The sequence below is a fragment of the Lithobates pipiens genome, unplaced genomic scaffold, assembly GCF_037356315.1.
Source record: "Lithobates pipiens isolate NorthernLeopardFrog02 unplaced genomic scaffold, aLitPip1_a1.2 Scaffold_28, whole genome shotgun sequence".
Classification (NCBI taxonomy): domain Eukaryota; kingdom Metazoa; phylum Chordata; class Amphibia; order Anura; family Ranidae; genus Lithobates; species Lithobates pipiens.
The window spans coordinates 80,597,845-80,619,614 of record NW_027507789.1 but is presented as its reverse complement, the minus strand read 5'-3'; the positions used below and the strand labels follow the sequence as shown (position 1 = coordinate 80,619,614).

General features: G+C 46.4%; 9 pseudogenes; 4 read left to right on the top strand and 5 right to left on the bottom strand.

Moving 5' to 3' along the window:
* Nucleotides 1–168: 168 nt before the first annotated feature.
* LOC143937286 (5S ribosomal RNA) lies at nucleotides 169–287 on the bottom strand (annotated as a pseudogene).
* A 10,095-nt stretch (nucleotides 288–10,382) lies between these two features.
* On the bottom strand, nucleotides 10,383–10,501 carry LOC143937363 (5S ribosomal RNA; annotated as a pseudogene).
* Nucleotides 10,502–10,602: 101 nt separating this feature from the next.
* LOC143937726 (5S ribosomal RNA) lies at nucleotides 10,603–10,721 on the bottom strand (annotated as a pseudogene).
* A 320-nt stretch (nucleotides 10,722–11,041) lies between these two features.
* On the bottom strand, nucleotides 11,042–11,160 carry LOC143937248 (5S ribosomal RNA; annotated as a pseudogene).
* A 100-nt stretch (nucleotides 11,161–11,260) lies between these two features.
* Nucleotides 11,261–11,379, bottom strand: LOC143936756 (5S ribosomal RNA; annotated as a pseudogene).
* An 810-nt stretch (nucleotides 11,380–12,189) lies between these two features.
* Nucleotides 12,190–12,308, top strand: LOC143937140 (5S ribosomal RNA; annotated as a pseudogene).
* Nucleotides 12,309–12,415: 107 nt separating this feature from the next.
* LOC143937410 (5S ribosomal RNA) lies at nucleotides 12,416–12,534 on the top strand (annotated as a pseudogene).
* A 330-nt stretch (nucleotides 12,535–12,864) lies between these two features.
* LOC143937175 (5S ribosomal RNA) lies at nucleotides 12,865–12,982 on the top strand (annotated as a pseudogene).
* Nucleotides 12,983–13,313: 331 nt separating this feature from the next.
* Nucleotides 13,314–13,432, top strand: LOC143937359 (5S ribosomal RNA; annotated as a pseudogene).
* The last annotated feature ends 8,338 nt before the right edge of the window (nucleotides 13,433–21,770 follow it).

The following is a 21,770-nucleotide window of genomic DNA, read 5'->3' as shown; positions in this document are numbered from 1 at the left end:
CCAACCCTTCTTAGCCTCAGAGAAGAGAAGAGATAGGGCTCTTTCAGGGTGATGCTGCTGTAAGCGATCTCTTTGGGCACTCTCAACCCTCTTGACAAATGCCAAGATGGTCACCTTGGGAAACAAGCGAAAAAAAAAAAACGAATCAACGCCAACAACATAAAAAGAAGCCTACAATAACTGGTATTCCCAGGTGGTCTCCCATCCAGGTACTAACCAGGCCCGACTCTTCTTAGCCTCCAAGATCAGACGAGATTGGGTGCTTTCAGAGTGTTGTGGCCATAGGCAATCTCTTCAGGCACTCTCAACACTCTTGACAAGCACCAAGATGGTCACTTTGGGAAATAAGCGAAAAAAAAACAGGTCAACACCAACAACATAAAAAGAAGTCTACGACACCTGGTATTCCCAGGCGGTCTCCCATCCAGGTACTAACAACGCCCGACTCTTCTTAGCCTCCATCATCAAACGAGATCGGGTGCTTTCAGGGTGATGTGCCCGTAGGCTATCTCTTCAGGCACTTTCAACCCTCTTGACAAACGCCAAGATGGTCACCTTGGGAAACAAGCAAAAAAAATAAACATAAGTCGGAAGCTAGAGACAATACGGCCCGAGTCCTCAATTTAATCCATGTGGCGCATGTACAGGGAAGGCCCTTGCTTATGTTGTCAACGGACGCGGAGAAGGCCTTTGACAGGGTGGACTGGCACTTTATGCAGGCCACCCTGGAACATATAGGTCTTGGCCCCAACATGATGAGCTGGGTAATGTCGCTTTACTCCACGCCGTCGGCAGCGGTACGGGTGAACGAGTGGTGCTCGGACTCTTTCCCCATCACTAATGGGACGAGGCAGGGGTGCTCTCTGTCTCCCCTAATTTTTATTCTGACACTGGAACCACTTATGTGTCACGTTCGGAATGACCCGAATATTACTGGCATAGCCAAACCCTCGGCACACCACAATATTGCGGCGTACGCTGACGATCTCATTTTTTCCGTCTCCAATCCACACATTTTGCTTCCCAATATACTTGCGTCTCTACAGCGATACGGCAGCCTATCAAACTATAAAATCAATTGCGCCAAGTCAGCTGTATTGAATATATCGGTCTCGGATGGTGAGGCCAAGAGGCTCCGCTCCGCTTTTCCATTCTACTGGGCTGAAAAATCTATACGTTACCTGTGCGTTGACATCGCACCGGATTTAGCGCAATTGTACCCGCTTAATTTTGTCCCTCTCCTGGATAGACTGAAATCTGATTTGGGAAACTGGCATGCTTTAACACTGACCTGGTTCGGGCGCTGTAATGCATTCAAAATGACGGCCCTCCCGCGGATCTTATACATGTTCCAGACATTACCGATCCGGTTACCCCCAATTTTTTTAAGACAACTGCAGGTGCTGCTCCGGGACTTTATTCTGGCGCGCAAACTGCCCAGAGCCCGTTTGCAATTGCTTGCCAGACCAAAGGACAAGGGGGGGTCTGGGTCTCCCAGATCTCAGACAATACTACAGAGTGACTCTGCTAGCGAGAGTCGTTGATTGGCATTGTAATGGCCCACACAAGCAGTGGGTGGAGATGGAGATTGAGGATGGATCCATTCCCCTATTGACCTCCCCGTGGCTCCTGTCCTCCCTACCAAAAGACCTCAGAGGTCACCCCGTAGTGGGAGCTACGTTGGCTGTTGTGCGGAGGTTGTTCCGCTGCACACACATTGCTCCCCTGCCATCACCAATGACTCCGGTTATAGGTAATCCAGACTTCCCACCGGGATTTACCAACAAGAAACTGCGACAGTTGACAGTGGTGGGGAAACAGCGTCTGGGAGAGGTGTGGCCCTCGGGAGGGCTCCCGACCACGCAAACTGTCGCCGAGCTTTCTGACCCTCCGCTTGACTTGTTTAGCGCTTATCAACTTCGTCACTTTCTTCTGGCCATACAAAGGGCCCCCTACACTCCTAGAGACCTGACACCCTATGAATCCATCTGTCACAAAAGGGAACCTGTGCGACACACCCTCTCCCTCCTGTACAACCTATTGAGTAGTCAGGAGGAGGAGTCGACCCCACCATTTATCCACAAATGGGAGAGGGACTTAGGCATCACATTTACCCCACAACAGATAGGGAAGATCCTGACCTTAGTACATAAAGCTTCCATCGCAAACCAATATCAAGAATCAGGATACAAGATAGTCTCACGCTGGTATAGAGTCCCATGCCTTCTGAATAAAATGGATAGATCGATCCCGGATGTTTGTTGGAGGTGAAATTCAGATACGGGGACCATGGGACACCTTTTCTGGGCATGCCCGGCCTTGAGGAACTTTTGGGTTCCCAGCAGCGTGCCTTCTACACTTGACCCAACAGCCTGTTCGAAAATACAAAAAAACCCTCACGATGCAACTCCTGAATGCCGCCTGGGCCTGCATTCCGGCACTGTGGAGGCAGCCTCAGCCCCCATCCAAGGTGCTGTGGTATTCCAAAGTCAATCATATTCTCTGGATGGAAGAATTGACCGCCACCCTTCACAACACTGAAGAGGCATTTAGTGTTACATGGAGGCCCTGGAGGTATTTTACTGGTACTCGAGACTACATTCGGGAGGTGAGCAGTGCCTCTGTCCCAGAAAACGACTGAACATCTAACGTTTACCTACGAAGGCCATGTCTGCCCTGGGTGGCATTCCCCCCTCCCTTTTTGTCTTTATTTTTCTTTTTTTCCCCGCCGCCATCCCCCCACCTCCTCTCTCTCCGTCTTTGCACTCTCTTCTTCCCCCGTCCGCCCTTTTGACTATGCCTTGTCTCCTTACTAGCCTTCGGGACCCAGAAGAACCCCAGGGTTCTGGACATGACCGGCTCTGGAAAACCCAGGCGGTCTCCCATCCAGGTACAAACCAGGCCCAACCCTGCTTAGCCTCTGAGACCAAATGAGATTGGGCGCTTTCAGGGTGTTGTGCCCGTAGGAAATTTCTTTGTGCACTCTCAACCCTCTTGACAAATGCCAAGATGGTCACCTTGGGAAACAAGGGAAAAAAAACTGGTCAAAGCCAACAACATAAAAAGAATCCTACAGCATCCGGTATTCCCATGCGATCTCCCAATCAAGACACTAACCAGGCCAGATCCTTCTATGTCACCTGGTCTTCCCAGGCAGTCTCCCATCCAGGTACTAACCAGGCCTGACGCTGCTAAGCCTCTGAAATCAGACGAGATCGGGTGCTTTAAGGGTGATGTGGCCGTAAGCGTTCTCTTCAAGACACACCCAACCCTCTTGACAAACGCCAAGATGGTCGCCTTGAGAAACAAGCAAAAAACACAGTTCAAAGCCAACAACATAAAAAGAAGCCTATGGAACCTGGTATTTACAGGCGGTCTCCCATCCAGGTACTAACCAGGCCCGACACTGTTTAGCCTCTGAGATCAGATGAGATTGGGCGCTTTCAGGGTGATGGGGCCGTAGGTGATCTCTTTGGGCACTCTCAACCCTCTTGTTAAACGCCAAGATGGTCACCTTGGGAAACAAGCGAAAATAAACAGGTAAACGCCAACAACATAAAAAGAAGCCTACGGCACCTGGTATTCACAGATGGTCTCCCATACAGGTATTAACCAGGCCGTACACTGCTAGGCCTCCGAGATCAGATGAGATTGTGCGCTTTCAGGGTGATGTGGCCATAGGTGTTCTATTTAGACACTCTCAACCCTCTTGACAAATACCAAGATGGTTATCTTGGGAAACAAGTGAAAAAAAACAGGTCAACGCCAACAACATAGACCCTGGTGGTCTCCCATCTGACCCAGACCCTGCTTAGCCTCTGAGATCGGGCGCTTTCAGGGTGATGTGACCTCAGGCGAACGCTTTGGGACATACTCAAAACTCTTGACTGATGCTAAAATGGTCACCTTGGGAAACAAGCGAAAGAAAAACAGGTCAAAGCCAACAATATAAAAAGATTCCTACGGCACCTTTAATTAGGTACTATCCAGGCCGGACCCTGCTTAGCCTCTGAGATCAGATGAGATCGGGCGCTTTCAGGGGGATGTGGCCGTAGGAGATTTCTTTGGGCTCTCTCAGCCCTCTTGACAAATGCCAAGATGATCACCTTGGGAAACAAGCGGAAAAAAAAACCATGTTAACACCAACAACATAAAAAGAATCCTATGGCACCTGGTATTCCCAGTTGGTCTCCCATCCAGTTACTAATCAGGCCCAACAATGCTTAGCCTCCGAGATCAGACAAGATCAGGCACTTTCAAGATAATGGGGCCATAGGCGATCTCTTCGGGCACTCTCAACCATCTTGACAAACGCCAACATGGTCATCTTGGGAAACAAGAGAAAAAAAACAAGTCAGTGCCAACATTGGAGGCTAAGCAGGGTTGGGCAATCAGTTTCCTTGCCTGAAATAGGCATCTCAGAACTGCCATCTGGCTGCTTCCCGGGTTTCCAACTCCTTCAACTAATCCCAGGAGACAATACTTCGCCTCCATCCTGGTGGAGGTTCCGAAGTGTACAGAGAAGCTGGTATATATAGAAGACTACAGCATACAGAAGAAAGGCTAGTGAATACAGAATACAGACTCGTGTATGTAGATAGGCTTGAGTATACAGAGATGCTAGAGTAAACAGTGAGGCTGGGGTACACAGAGAGGCTAATTTAAAGAGAGGCTAGTATATACAAAGATGTTAGTGTATATAGAGAGGTTAATGTATAGAGAGGGTCGAGAGTATACAGAAAGGACAGTGCATATAGAGAAACGAGCGTATACAGAAGACAGGCTTGGGTATACATCAAAGCTGACAGTGTATACAGAAGACTGGGTAGTGCATACAGAGAGTCTAGTGGGTAAAGAAGACAGGCTGGGGTATTCTAGCTAGTTTTTACAGTCTAGTGTATACAGAAGACAGGCTGTGGTATACAGAGGGTTTAGTGTATTCAGAGAGTCTAGTGTATACAGTCGGTGAGTGTATACATAATACTGGCTAGTTCAGACAGTGTTTACAGAGATGCAAGGGTGTACAGAGAAGCTAGTATATATAGAAGACAGAAGAAAGGCTAGTGAATACAGAATACAGACTCGTGTATGCAGATAGGCTTGAGTATACAGAGATGCTAGAGTAAACAATGAGGCTGGGGTACACAGAGAGGCTAGTTTAAAGAGAAGCTAGTATATACAAAGATGTTAGTGTATATAGAGAGGTTAGTGTATAGAGAGAGTCGAGTGTATACAGATAGGACAGTGCATATAGAGATCCTAGTGTATACAGAAGACAGGCTTGGGTATACATCCAAGCTGACAGTGTATACAGAAGACTGGGTAGTGTATACACAGAGTCTAGTGGGTACAGAAGACAGGCTGGTGTATTCTAGCTAGTTTTTACAGTCTAGTGTATACAGAAGACAGGCTGTGGTATACAGAGGGTTTAGTGTATTACAGAGATGCAGGGGTGTACAGAGAAGCTAGTATATATAGAAGACTACAGCATACAGAAGAAAGGCTAGTGAATACAGAATAAAGGCTGGCTTCTACGGAGAGGCTAGTGTATGCAGAACACTATCTAGGGTATATAGAGAGGCTAGATTATACAGAGAGGCTAGTGCATAGAGTGAAGCTATTGTATATAGAAGCCTGGTTAGTGTATACAGAGAAGCTAGTGTGTACAGAAGAAAGGCTAGACAGGCTATAAAGAGAGACAAGTTTTTACAGAAGACAGTTTGGGGTATACAGAGATGCTAGTTTATACAGAGAGACTAATGTATACAGAAGACAGGCTAGGGCATACAGAAGACAGAAGACGGGCTAGTGTATTCAGAACATAGGCTAGTGTATATCGAAGACAGGCTATTGTATGCAGAAGACCGGCTAGTGTAAACATGCTGGTTCATATAGAGAGGCTAGTGAATTTAGAGGGTAGGCTAAGTGATAACAGAAGACAATCTGGGCTATACAGAGACATTTCATCATTTCATCTAGCTCACATCTCTAATGGAGTTTGTCTCATTGCCATGTTATGTCTTTTCATTCTTATGCTAAATATAGATCACTACACGATTTTAATCATCCACATCAAGCATGCAATAAAACTATCATACATCAAAATAAACCATGTACTCTTTTGCTCTATTTTGCATATTTGTAATTCTCCACATCAACTGTCACATTGGGTATGTGACAGTCCTGACACACCATCCTGACTTATTTTTCTTTATTTCTTATTAGAAATAGAGAGTACTATCTCAAAATCCGCTTAAATCTATTCACTTCGATGAGTTCTACCGCTAATTGTACGGTAATGCAAAATGTTCACAAAACCATCCATTTGCTACCAGACATGCTGCACATACTAAGAGTAATGTAACTATCGCTCTCTAACGATGTAAACAGTTTTATTGCTTTTCTGACATTAACCAAGTATCTCTGACATTAACTGAGTATCTCTCTGCACTATGATCTCAATAATAATAATAATAATAATAGGATTGTGTAATGCAAAGATCAACTAGTCTAATATAAGCTTTCTCATTGGTACCGGCATATCCTTTAAATTTAGACTAACGCAACTATTTCTCGGCCATTTTCAAGCTAAGCTTTCAATCTCTTACCTTTGAACAGCGATACTTCCTCCCTACAATATTAAGCCATTTAAATGTCCTATTGGTCGCCTATATTATACAACTCTCTGAAAAGCCTATATGTAGAGAATAAAACTAGTCTTACATCTTAATAAAACAGTTTTATTGCTCAACCAGTATCAGCTGTCATGACAAATAAACGTTTCCACTGTTTGACTCTATTTTCTGTATTACTTCTTTTTCTCCACCTTAACTGTCACAGTTAAAACACAGTGACAAAACATTTCTTTTTACCGCAGCAAAATGTGAGAAAAGCAGTGTAAGCCGTCTTTCTGCCATATGCTTCAGAAAATTAATGTACCGCTTTTAAATCCATATCAATTCCACATAACCATGAACCGTCTTACAATTTTAATATTTACTGATAGCAATTACTGATATTAAATTATGACTACACCAGTGGAAAAGGACCGCGTAATGGAACTGTGAAATTAATCATAATCTCAGCGTTAATTTAGCTGATAAATTTACGATTTACTCAACGATTTACTCAACGATTTAAACTTAGATTTTTTTCATTCTAAGTCTATTTAATCTTAAATAATTTATACTATATTCTACTGTACTCTTAAATTATGTACTGTTGTTCTGTATTTTAGCCGTGCTCATATTTCGTTTTATGTTGCAACCATCGAATCTCATTGCTATTCCGACATTCTGCCTTAATGAGGATATTACTTTGCAACTATCCCTTGATCCCTTTTGTGTATTCACTTTATCTCGACCTATATATACTGCCTCAATATTTTCCTAATTTGTTTTGCTATACTTATTATTATTATATTATAGAGATTACTAACTCTAAATCATTGTAAACCTAACCATAGTTATAATGTCTACAGCTAATTTTACGTTAAAGCAAAATTCACACAAAACCATCTTTTTAAAACCTTTACACATTAAGAGTAATGCAACCATCGCTCGCTACCTCTTTGCAATAGGATTCTCTTTCCAGTGGAAACGTAAAACAGTCAATGTAAGCCGTCTTCGTGCGCAACAAAATTAACATTAACTCTTTGGGCACTCTGAAGCCTCTTGACAAAGGCCAAGATGGTCACCTTGGGAAACAAGCTAAAAAAACAGGTCAAAGCCAACCTACGGCATCCAGTATTCCCAGGCGATCTCCCAATCAAGACACTAACCAGACCAGATCCTTCTATGGCACCTGGTCTTTCCAGGCAGTCTCCCATCCAGGTACTAACCAGGCCTGACGCTGCTTAGCCTCTGAAATCAGACGAGATCGGGTGCTTTCAGGTTGATGTGGCCGTAAGCATTCTCTTCAAGACACGCCCAACCCTCTTGACAAACGACAAGATGGTCGCCTTGAGAAACAAGCAAAAAAAACAGGTCAAAGCCAACAACATAAAAAGAAGCCTATGGGCTTACAGCGGACCCTAAAAGATGGGACCCACTAGCTCTGTCATGGTTCGGACGCTGTAATGTGTTGAAGATGAACGCGATGCCACGACTTCTGTATCTACTACAAGCCTTACCTATCAAAATACCCCAGACTTTCTTTCATGCGGTTCGCTCAATCTTTATCAAGTTCTTCTGGCGCGGAAAACATATGCGTATTGGTAGGGCAATGCTATTGCGACCGAAATTGCGGGGAGGTATTGGCTTCCCGGACCCTGCTCTATATTACACAGCGACGCACATGACACTGGTGGTTGACTGGTGCCGGTGTTCTGCCATATACTGTCCGGCCATGATATAGTGTCTGCGCCATACTGCGCATGCGCAGTACAGAGCAGACGAAGCTTTGGAAAATCTCCGAAGTTGAACGGCGCCTGCGCGGTGAGTGGAGGTGGTAGCCCCACCATCCATGCGGACATAAGGTTGTGAATATTAGAGGGCCCCTTCACAGGCGAGCTTCGCTCGCCACGCTTCGGGCTCAGCCTCGCTGCGCTCGGCTCTGTTATATTCTTACTCTATGTCCACTTGGATAGTGGGGATAGAACCTGGACTCAGTGCGCAGGGGCCGTTCATGCTCGGCAATTTTCGGAATCTGTGTTGCTGTGTACTGCGCATGCGCAGTACACAGCGGACACTATCCGATGGGGGACCATATGTGATAAGACACCAGCATGGGGAACTGAAGCTATGGGTCAAGCTAGAGCAGGAGATGGCGCGGGTTCCACTGGCTGGTCTGCCTTGGGCGGGGAGGCCATTGGAGCCCTGTGTGACTACTCACCCGTTAATTGGCCCCTCGCTCGCCGAGATGGATAGTTTTTTTCACCTTTCCCACCTGACTAACTTCCCTTCACCTATGACCCCAATTATTGGACATCCTAGATTCCCTCCGGGCCTGTCTGACCAGGCTTTTACCAGGCAAGCCCCGAAAGGGCTTCTGAGAGCAGCCCTATTTCTTGGACCCACGGGCTTGATTCCCATGGGGACCATACTGCTAGAGCAAGTACCTGTTGCATTGGATAGCTGGAGAGCTAGACAGCTAATCCATTTCCTCGGATCACTACCTAACCATTCGTTCTTCTCTAGACAATTCCACCCCTTCGAGGAACTTTGCCTGGATGATGGCCCAATTCGTGGTTCCCTCTCTAGGTCCTACCAAATCCTGACAGACGTACAATCCTCCACGGATCCACCCTTCCTAGCTAAATGGAAAAGGGACTTACAAACTACATTCTCCAAACCACAGAAGGACAGAATACTCTTTTTCGCCCATAAGTCGTCACTCTGCAGTAAATATCAGGAGATCTCATATAAGCTGATCACACGCTGGTATCGTACACCGGTGGTGTTGGCCAAAATATTCCCTGGTCAATCTGACCGCTGCTGTCGCTGTGGGCAACAGGCTGGCACCATTCTCCACATTTTCTGGGAATGCCCTAAATTACAAACATTCTGGCAGCCTGTCCTGAGACTCATCCACAAGTTCACAGACATTTCCTTAGCCAATGATCCCGCAGCAGTTCTTCTCAATCTAACTCCTATGTCGAGAAAGCGTTATCATAAGTCCTTACTTAAACATCTCCTCAATGCAGCTAGGGCCTGCATCCCAAGTCAGTGGAAAGAGCAATCTGCTCCAATGGTGACCCAGTGGTTCGCAAGGGTAAATGATATTGAACGAATGGAAGACCTGTCTGCCACAATGAGGGATAAAACGGAGGAGCATGGGAACAGATGGTTCTACTGGACCAAGTTTTGCTTTTCGGAAGAATACCTCCGCGAGACATAGTAAGCTCATGGTGATCGTTGGAGATCGCTGTTCCAAACGTTGGACAGCTGATGAGCTGGTGAGCCGAGGGCGTCTCTTGCTCCCTGGGAGGGGACCTCACCCTATCCACTCTACCCACGACACCCCCTTACCCCTTCTTTTCCTTTTCTGCCATTTCCTTCCCCAATCTTCTCTTTCCCCTTCTCCCTCCTTTCAGTTCTACTATTTCCCTTCTTAACTCAAAAAAGGGAAAAGAAAATGGTATGTTCCGAGCCCATTTGACTACTACACAATACTCTTCCCCTATCTATGGATATCTAAACTCTTCGAGGGTAGCAGGGCTAGTATCAATAATATTTTAAGTGGTAGAGGATCCCAACGAGATGGAGCTTTAATCTCATCTTGATATGACCGAAAAGCTGTACACGTGCTATTCTCCTCGGACTTCTTACCATTGGCTCTGATATCCATGCAATATGATCGTTTGTTTGTAACTATTTGTATCACACATTCTGTGAAGTTGCCTTTGCATTGTATGTCGCATACTACTAAATAAAAAAAAAAGAAGCCTATGGCACCTGGTATTCCCAGGCGGTCTCCCATCCAGGTACTAACCAGGCCCGGCACTGTTTAGCATCCGAGATCAGACGAGATTGGGCGCTTTCAGGGTGATGGGGCCGTAGGTGATCTCTTCGGGCACTCTCAACCCTCTTGACAAACGCCAAGATGGTCACCTTGGGAAACAAGTGAAAAAAAAAACAGGTCAAGGCCAACAACATAAAAAGAAGCCTACAGCACCTAGTATTCCCAGGTGGTCTCCAATCCAGGTACTAGCAAGGCCCAACCCTGTTTAGCTTCTGAGATCAGAGGAGATCGGGTGCTTTCAGGGTTATGTGCCCATAGGCAATCTCTTTGGGCATTCTCAACCCTCTTGACAAATGCCAAGATAGTCACCTTGAGATACAAGCGAAAAAAAACAGGTCAATGTCAACAACATAAAAAGAAGAATACGGCACCTGGTATTCCAACGCCATCTCCCATCCAGGTACTAACTAGGCCCAACCCTTCTTAGCCTCAGAGAAGAGAAGAGATAGGGCTCTTTCAGGGTGATGCTGCTGTAAGCGATCTCTTTGGGCACTCTCAACCCTCTTGACAAATGCCAAGATGGTCACCTTGGGAAACAAGCAAAAAAAAAAAACGAATCAACGCCAACAACATAAAAAGAAGCCTACAATAACTGGTATTCCCTGGTGGTCTCCCATCCAGGTACTAACCAGGCCCGACTCTTCTTAGCCTCCAAGATCAGACGAGATTGGGTGCTTTCAGAGTGATGTGGCCATAGGCAATCTCTTCAGGCACTCTCAACCCTCTTGACAAACACCAAGATGGTCACTTTGGGAAACAAGCGAAAAAAAAACAGGTCAACGCCAACAACATCAAAAGAAGTCTACGACACCTGGTATTCCCAGGCGGTCTCCCATCCAGGTACTAACAAGGCCCGACTCTTCTTAGCCTCCAACATCAAACGAGATCGGGTGCTTTCAGGGTGATGTGCCCGTAGGCAATCTCTTCAGGCACTTTCAACCCTCTTGACAAACGCCAAGATGGTCACCTTGGGAAACAAGTGAAAAAAAAACAGGTCACGGCCAACCACATAAAAGGAAGCCTACAGCACCTAGTATTCCTAGGTGGTCTCCAATCCAGGTACTAGCAAGGCCCAACCCTGTTTAGCTTCTGAGATCAGAGGAGATCGGGACGGATGCTAAGCAGGGTCGGGCCTGGTTAGTAGCTGGATAGGAGACCGCCTGCGAATACCAGGTGCCGTAGGCAATTCTTTAATAAGTTGTTGGCGTCGACGACCTGTTTTATTTTTCTGCTTGTTTGCTGAGGTTACCCTCTTGGCATTTGTCAAGAGGGTTGAGAGTGGCCAACAAGATTGTCTTTGGCCACATCACCCTGAATGCGCACCATCTCGTCTGATCTCAGATGGTAAGCAGGGTTTGGCCGGGTTAGTACCTGAATGGGAGACAGCCTGGGAATACCAGGTGCCGTAGGCTTTTTTTAATATGTTGTTGGCATCGACGATCTTTTTTTTTCTGCTTGTTTGCCGAGGTGACCATCTTGGCGTTTGTCAAGAGGGTTGAGTGTGGCCAGCAAGATTGCTTATGGCCACATCACCATGGATGCGCCCGATCTTGTCTGATCTCGGATGCTAAGCAGGGTTGGGCCTGGTTAGTAGCTGGATGGGATAACGTCCCGTAGGCTTTTTTTTAATATGTTGTTGGCGTCGACGACCTGTTTTATTTTTCTGCTTGTTTGCCGAGGTGACCATCTTGGCGTTTGTCAAGAGGGTTGAGAGTGGCCAACAAGATCACCTTCGCCCACATAACCCTGAATGCACCTGATCTCATCTGATCTCGGATGCTAAGCAGGGTCGGGCCTGGTGAGAAGCTGGATAGGAGACCGCCTGGGAATACCAGGTGCCGTAGGCAATTTTTTAATATGTTGTTGCGTCGACGACTTGTTTTATTTTTCTGCTTGTTTGCTGACGTGACCATCTTGGCATTTGTCAAGAGGGTTGAGAGTGGCCAACAAAATCGTCTATGGCCACATCACCCTGAATGCGCACCATCTCATCTGATCTCAGATGCTAAGCAGGGTTGGGCCTGGTTAGTAGCTGAATGGGAGACCGCCTGGGAATACCAGGTGCCATAGGCTTTTTTTAATATGTTGTTGGCATCGACGACCTGTTTTATTTTTCTGCTTGTTTGCCGAGGTGACCATCTTGGCGTTTGTCAAGAGGGTTGAGAGTGGCCAGCAAGATCGTCTATGGCCTCATCACCCTGAATGCGCCTGATCTCAACTGATCTAATGGCCTGGTGACGGGCCTGTTTAGTATTTGGATGGGAGACCTCCTGGGAATACCAAGTGCCGTAGGCTTTTTTTAAATATGTTGTTGGCGTCGACGACCTGTTTTATTTTTCTGCTTGTTTGCCGAGGTGACCATCTTGACATTTGTCAAGAGGGTTGAGAGTGTCCAGCAAGATCATCTTCGGCCACATAACCCTTAATGCACCCGATCTCATCTGATCTCGGATGCTAAGCAGGGTCAGGCTTGTTAGTATCTGGATGGGAGACTGCTTGGGAATACTAGGTGCCATAGGCATTTTTTTAATATGTTGATGAAATCGACGACCTGTTTTATTTTTCTGCTTGTTTGCTGAGGTGACCATCTTGGCGTTTGTCAAGAGGGTTGAGAGCGGCCAGCAAGATCGTCAATGGCCTCATTACCCTGAATGCGCCCGATCTCAACTGATCTGATGGCATGGTGATGGGCCTGGTTAGTATTTGGATGGGAGACCGCCTGGGAATACCAGGTGCCGTAGGCTTTGTTTTAATATGTTGTTGGCGTCGACGACCTGTTTTATTTTTCTGCTTGTTTGCCGAGGTGACCATCTTGGTGTTTGTCAAGAGGGTTGAGAGAGGCCAGCAAGATTGGCTACGGCCACATCAACCTGAATGCACCCGATCTCATCTGATCTTGGATGCTAAGCAGGTTTGGGCCTGGTTAGTAGCTGGATAGGAGACCGCCTGCGAATACCAGGTGCCGTAGGCAATTTTTTAATAAGTGGTAATAGGGTTGTACACGTATAATATTATTTCTTCTAAATATAGAAAGAATATTATACTTGACTGCTGCCCTTCTGCTGCAGTAGTCCTTTATCAGTATAGGGACTGAGGTACAGTCTGCTAATCACAACCTACTAGTTCCACAAAGGTCCTTATAAGGACTGGTAAGGTATAGTGTACTACAGTATATAGGGTTGAGTGAGGTACAGTCTGCTAATCACAACCTACTAGTTCCACAAAGGTCCTTCTAAGGACTGGTAAGGTATAGCGTACTACAGTATATAGGGTTGAGTGAGGTACAGTCTGCTAATCCTTAAGGACTGGTATAGGTCCACAATATATAGGGTTGAGGTGCACTACTGCTGACTGCTGCCCTATTATGCAGCAGTCCTTTATCAGTATAGGGACTGAGGTATAGTCTTCTAATCACAACCTACTAGTTCCACAAAGGTCCTTCTAAGGACTGGTAAGGTATAGCATACTACAGTATATAGGGTTGAGTGAGGTACAGTCTGCTAATCCTTAAGGACTGGTATAGGTCCACAATATATAGGGTTGAGGTGCACTACTGCTGACTGCTGCCCTATTCTGCAGCAGTTCTTTATCAGTATAGGGACTGAGGTACAGTCTGCTAATCACAACCTACTAGTTCCACAAAGGTCCTTATAAGGACTGGTAAAGTATAGCGTACTACAGTATATAGGGTTGAGTGAGGTACAGTCTGCTAATCACAACCTACTAGTTCCACAAAGGTCCTTATAAGGAATGGTAATGTATAGCGTACTACAGTATATAGGGTTGAGTGAGGTACAGTCTGCAAATCACAACCTACTAGTTCCACAAAGGTCCTTCTAAGAACTGGTAAGGTATAGCGTACTACAGTATATAGGGTTGAGTGAGGTACAGTCTGCTAATCCTTAAGGACTGGTATAGGTCCACAATATATAGGGTTGAGGTGCACTACCGCTGACTGCTGCCCTATTCTGCAGCAGTCCTTTATCAGTATAGGGACTGAGGTACAGTCTGCTAATCACAACCTACTAGTTCCACAAAGGTCCTTCTAAGGACTGGTAAGGTATAGTGTACTACAGTATATAGGGTTGAGTGAGGTACAGTCTGCTAATCACAACCTACTAGTTCCACAAAGGTCCTTCTAAGGACTGGTAAGGTATAGTGTACTACAGTATATAGGGTTGAGTGAGGTACAGTCTGCTAATTCTTAAGGACTGGTATAGTTCCACAATATATAGGGTTGAGGTGCACTACTGCTGACTGCTGCCCTATTCTGCAGCAGTCCTTTATCAGTATAGGGACTGAGGTACAGTCTGCTAATCACAACCTACTAGTTCCACAAAGGTCCTTATAAGGACTGGTAAGGTATAGTGTACTACAGTATATAGGGTTGAGTGAGGTACAGTCTGCTAATCACAACCTACTAGTTCCACAAAGGTCCTTCTAAGGACTGGTAAGGTATAGCGTACTACAGTATATAGGGTTGAGTGAGGTACAGTCTGCTAATCCTTAAGGACTGGTATAGGTCCACAATATATAGGGTTGAGGTGCACTACTGCTGACTGCTGCCCTATTCTGCAGCAGTTCTTTATCAGTATAGGGACTGAGGTACAGTCTGCTAATCACAACCTACTAGTTCCACAAAGGTCCTTATAAGGACTGGTAAAGTATAGCGTACTACAGTATATAGGGTTGAGTGAGGTACAGTCTGCTAATCACAACCTACTAGTTCCACAAAGGTCCTTATAAGGACTGGTAATGTATAGCGTACTACAGTATATAGGGTTGAGTGAGGTACAGTCTGCAAATCACAACCTACTAGTTCCACAAAGGTCCTTCTAAGAACTGGTAAGGTATAGCGTACTACAGTATATAGGGTTGAGTGAGGTACAGTCTGCTAATCCTTAAGGACTGGTATAGGTCCACAATATATAGGGTTGAGGTGCACTACTGCTGACTGCTGCCCTATTATGCAGCAGTCCTTTATCAGTATAGGGACTGAGGCACACTTTGCTAATCACAACCTACTAGTTTCACAAAGGTCCTTATAAGGACTGGTAAGGTATAGTGTACTACAGTATATAGGGTTGAGTGAGGTACAGTCTGCTAATCACAACCTACTAGTTCCACAAAGGTCCTTCTAAGGACTGGTAAGGTATAGCGTACTACAGTATATAGGGTTGAGTGAGGTACAGTCTGCTAATCACAACCTACTAGTTCCACAAAGGTCCTTCTAAGGACTGGTAAGGTATAGCATACTACAGTATATAGGGTTGAGTGAGGTACAGTCTGCTAATCCTTAAGGACTGGTATATGTCCACAATATATAGGGTTGAGGTGCACTACTGCTGACTGCTGCCCTATTCTGCAGCAGTCCTTTATCAGTATAGGGACTGAGGTACAGTCTGCTAATCACAACCTACTAGTTCCACAAAGGTCCTTCTAAGGACTGGTAAGGTATAGTGTACTACAGTATATAGGGTTGAGTGAGGTACAGTCTGCTAATCCTTAAGGACTGGTATAGTTCCACAATATATAGGGTTGAGGTGCACTACTGCTGACTGCTGCCCTATTCTGCAGCAGTCCTTTATCAGTATAGGGACTGAGGTACAGTCTGCTAATCACAGCCTACTAGTTCCACAAAGGTCCTTATAAGGACTGGTAAGGTATAGTGTACTACAGTATATAGGGTTGAGTGAGGTACAGTCTGCTAATCACAACCTACTAGTTCCACAAAGGTCCTTCTAAGGACTGGTAAGGTATAGTGTACTACAGTATATAGGGTTGAGTGAGGTACAGTCTGCTAATCCTTAAGGACTGGTATAGTTCCACAATATATAGGGTTGAGGTGCACTACTGCTGACTGCTGCCCTATTCTGCAGCAGTCCTTTATCAGTATAGGGACTGAGGTACAGTCTGCTAATCACAACCTACTAGTTCCACAAAGGTCCTTATAAGGACTGGTAAGGTATAGTGTACTACAGTATATAGGGTTGAGTGAGGTACAGTCTGCTAATCACAACCTACTAGTTCCACAAAGGTCCTTCTAAGGACTGGTAAGGTATAGCGTACTACAGTATATAGGGTTGAGTGAGGTACAGTCTGCTAATCCTTAAGGACTGGTATAGGTCCACAATATATAGGGTTGAGGTGCACTACTGCTGACTGCTGCCCTATTCTGCAGCAGTTCTTTATCAGTATAGGGACTGAGGTACAGTCTGCTAATCACAACCTACTAGTTCCACAAAGGTCCTTATAAGGACTGGTAAAGTATAGCGTACTACAGTATATAGGGTTGAGTGAGGTACAGTCTGCTAATCACAACCTACTAGTTCCACAAAGGTCCTTATAAGGACTGGTAATGTATAGCGTACTACAGTATATAGGGTTGAGTGCGGTACAGTCTGCAAATCACAACCTACTAGTTCCACAAAGGTCCTTCTAAGAACTGGTAAGGTATAGCGTACTACAGTATATAGGGTTGAGTGAGGTACAGTCTGCTAATCCTTAAGGACTGGTATAGGTCCACAATATATAGGGTTGAGGTGCACTACTGCTGACTGCTGCCCTATTATGCAGCAGTCCTTTATCAGTATAGGGACTGAGGCACACTTTGCTAATCACAACCTACTAGTTTCACAAAGGTCCTTATAAGGACTGGTAAGGTATAGTGTACTACAGTATATAGGGTTGAGTGAGGTACAGTCTGCTAATCACAACCTACTAGTTCCACAAAGGTCCTTCTAAGGACTGGTACGGTATAGCGTACTACAGTATATAGGGTTGAGTGAGGTACAGTCTGCTAATCACAACCTAATAGTTCCACAAAGGTCCTTCTAAGGACTGGTAAGGTATAGCATACTACAGTATATAGGGTTGAGTGAGGTACAGTCTGCTAATCCTTAAGGACTGGTATATGTCCACAATATATAGGGTTGAGGTGCACTACTGCTGACTGCTGCCCTATTCTGCAGCAGTCCTTTATCAGTATAGGGACTGAGGTACAGTCTGCTAATCGCAACCTACTAGTTCCACAAAGGTCCTTCTAAGGACTGGTAAGGTATAGTGTACTACAGTATATAGGGTTGAGTGAGGTACAGTCTGCTAATCCTTAAGGACTGGTATAGTTCCACAATATATAGGGTTGAGGTGCACTACTGCTGACTGCTGCCCTATTCTGCAGCAGTCCTTTATCAGTATAGGGACTGAGGTACAGTCTGCTAATCACAACCTACTAGTTCCACAAAGGTCCTTATAAGGACTGGTAAGGTATAGTGTACTACAGTATATAGGGTTGAGTGAGGTACAGTCTGCTAATCACAACCTACTAGTTCCACAAAGGTCCTTCTAAGGACTGGTAAGGTATAGCGTACTACAGTATATAGGGTTGAGTGAGGTACAGTCTGCTAATCCTTAAGGACTGGTATAGGTCCACAATATATAGGGTTGAGGTGCACTACTGCTGACTGCTGCCCTATTCTGCAGCAGTCCTTTATCAGTATAGGGACTGAGGTACAGTCTGCTAATCACAACCTAGTAGTTCCACAAAGGTCCTTCTAAGGACTGGTAAGGTATAGTGTACCACAGTATATAGGGTTGAGTGAGGTACAGTCTGCTAATCACAACCTACTAGTTCCACAAAGGTCCTTAAGGACTGGTATAGGTGTACTATTTGGTGTGCAGTATATAGTTATGTAATACACGTATAAAATACTTGCACATATAGAAAGCATAGTATAGTGCGTTTCCACTGTGCAGCATTGTGACTGCTGAGCGGTTCTGCAGCGATACTACAAAGAGTGACAAACGCAATCCAAAAAAAAAGTATTGTAACTGGTGTGATAGACCAGTGGCCCCCAAAAACAACAGATTGAAGCGGGGTGTTATATACCTTCTTCCACATACATACTGCACTTCTGTCGAGAGTTTTGTCACGGTCATTTAAAAAATGACAGGCAGAGGAAGAGGCAGGTCCTTTCGCAGGGGTGGTAGGGGTAGGGCAGGAGCAACAGGCTTGAGCCAAAGTGGGAAATTGCAGAAGGTGCATGCGATTGCGTCAAAGGAAGCACCAGAATTGGTTGAGTGGCTCACTCAGCCTTACTCTTCTGCACCCTCCTCATTCTCTCGATCTGCACCCTCTTCTTCACTCTCTGCTATGTGCACCCCCAAAGACACTACCACCAACAACACCACCACCACCACATACCTTCCACTTGAGTCACAGGAATTATTTTCCGATCCATATCAAGACATTTCTGATGCGCAGCCACTTTTGGCATTGGATCAGGAAGAGGAGGTAGCAACAACCGCCACTCAGCAGTCTGACGACAGTACCCAGATCAGTCCAAGGAGGAGGTTGGTCACCAGTGTTGCTGCCTACTCCGAGATCTCTAATTATAGCGGTGGGGAAGGTGACGTCGATTATGATGTATCTAGTGATATCACGTGGGTGCCCACAAGAGAGGAAGAGGAGGGGAGTTCAGAGGGAGATATGGACCAGCAGATAGGGGGGAGAAGCAGGAATAACTTACATTGCACAGGAGGGACAAAGCAGACTGCTAACGTATCAGGAGCGAGTCATCGACCATGTACGGTCACATCTGGCACTCCCAGGACGCCGGCACATGGCTCCGCAGTGTGGGCTTTTTTTAACGTATCCGCTGCTGACAATAGTGTTGCCATCTGCAATCTTTGCAGTCAACGCATTAGTCGCGGTAAGCCCAACACTCACCTAGGGACGACCGCCTTAAGAAGGCACATGAGCAGCCATCACCGAGCCCAGTGGGAGCAACGGAACATACAAAGCCACTCTCCAGGCTCTCATCGTCCAGCCTCATCTTCTACTTCTTCTCCTCTCTCCTCACAATTGTCCTCCACTCCACCTTCCATCACGCCAAGCTCACGTTTTTCTGCAAAAAGGCAGGCTTCCGTGGGCCTAATGTTCGAGCGTAAAAAAATGATGACGCCGGATAACCCTCTTGCCCAACGGTTGAAGGCTGGCTTGTCAGAACTGACAGCCCGCCTACTACTGCCATATAAACTGGTGGACTCGGAGGCCTTTCGAAAATTTGTGGCCATTGGAACACCACAATGGAAGGTCCCAGGAAGGAAGTATTTCTCACAGAAGGGCATCCCAGAGCTATATGGCCATGTTCAGCGGCAAGTGAATGTATCTCTGGCACACAGTGTCTAGAAAACACGGGCAGGGAAGGTATATCACTTTTACTGCCCACTGGGTGAACCTTCTGAAGGCCTCCAAGCATGTAACCCGTGGCACCCGTGTAGATTTGGTTTTACCGCCACGGATTGCATGCAGGCCTGGCTCTTCTTCTCCTCCTTCTCCTACTCCATCCTCCTCCCTCTCCTCCTCGGCTGACTCCTCCTTTTCCGCTGCTAGCGTCTCTTCTCCTTTTCCGCATGCAGGCCTGGCTCTTCTTCTCCTCCTTCTCCTACTCCATCCTCCTCCCTCTCCTCCTCGGCTGACTCCTCCTTTTCCGCTGCTAGCGTCTCTTCCGCTGTGCCGTCCAAGCTCCCCAGAACCTATTCGACATGCCCGGTGAGACGCTGCCATGCCGTGCTGCGTCTGTTGTGCCTGGAAGCAAAGAGCCACACTGGCTCTGCACTCCTTTCAGCTTTGCGTTCACAGGCAGATCAGTGGCTAACACCACTCAATTTGACAGTTGGTAAAGTGGTGTGTGACAACGGTGCCAAGCTCACCTAGCTCGCCTAGCTCACGACAGTGTTAACTACCTCACATTTCTAAAAATGAATGAGGCATGGATCTCGGAGGAATTCAACACATGTGACCAGTAGACCATGTATGTGTCTATAAACGATTTTTTTAATCGAGCACACAGACCTTCTTTCTTCATTTGGCTCACTTCCTTGTACAAAAAAAGCACACCGTACTATATGCCCGTACCCTCCTGTTTGAAGAGGTTGAGCGGTGTCATATTTCTCCTGGGGCTGCTTATTATGAGGGGCTCCCACCATCCCTGTGCTGTGCTGACTTCCTTCTGGGGCTGCTTATTATGAGGGGCTCCCACCATCCCTGTGCTATGCTGACATCCTCCTGGGGCTGTACCTCTGCTGTGCATATTATGAGGGGCTCCCACCATCCCTGTGCTATGCTCATTATAAGAGGCTCCCACCATCCCTGTGCTATGCTCATTATGAGGGGCTCCCACCATCCCTGTGCTATGCTGACTGCCTCCTGGGGCTGCTTATTATGAGGGGCTCCCACCATCCCTGTGCTATGCTGACTTCCTCCTGGGGCTGCTTATTATGAGGGGCTCCCACCATCCCTGTGCTATGCTGACTTACTCCTGGGGCTGTACCTCTGCTGTGCATATTATGAGGGGCTCCCACCATCCCTGTGCTATGCTCATTATGAGGGGCTCCCACCATCCATGTGCTATGCTGACTTCCTCCTGGGGCTGCTTACGGTGCAGGTGTCAGTGCTGTATATCACGGTGCTGGTGTCAGTGCTTTAGGTCACGCTGCTGATGTCAGTGCTCTCTCTCACGGTGCTGGTGTCAGATCACTCTATCACGGTGCAGGTGTCAGTGCTGTATATCACGGTGCTGGTGTCAGTGCTTTATGTCACGCTGCTGATGTCAGTGCTCACTATCACGGTGCTGGTGTCAGATCACTCTATCACGGTGCAGGTGTCAGTGCTCTATATCACGGTGCTGGTGATCATCTCCTGCACCCTCTTCTTTGCCTACCCTGACCTTCCCTCACCTCCATTATCTCAAGAGTCCTGAATTTTCAGAATTTCACATATAAAAAAAGAATGCTTGTAGTTGTCGATCCCAGATTCACCTCATACATGTGTTATGTCATTGGCCATGTGGTGGGACTATGTGTGCACAGCTAGTAATTATTTTGTGGCTGCAAATATGACTTGTAGGTTTGTAAAGTTCACCATCCCTGTGCTGTGCTGACTTCCTCCTGGGGCTGCTTATTATGAGGGGCTCCCACCATCCCTGTGCTGTGCTGACTTCCTCCTTGGGCTGTACCTCTGCTGTGCATATTATGAGGTGCTCCCACCATCCCTGTGCTATGCTCATTATGAGGTGCTCCCACCATCCCTGTGCTATGCTCATTATGAGGGGATCCCACCATCCCTGTGCTATGCTGACTTCCTCCAAGGGCTGCTTATTATGAGGGGCTCCCACCATCCCTGTGCTGTGCTAACTTCCTCCTGGGGCTGTACCTCTGTTGTGCATATTATGAGGGGCTCTCACCATCCCTGTGCTATGCTCATTATGAAGGGCTCCCACCATCCCTGTGCTATGCTCATTATGAGG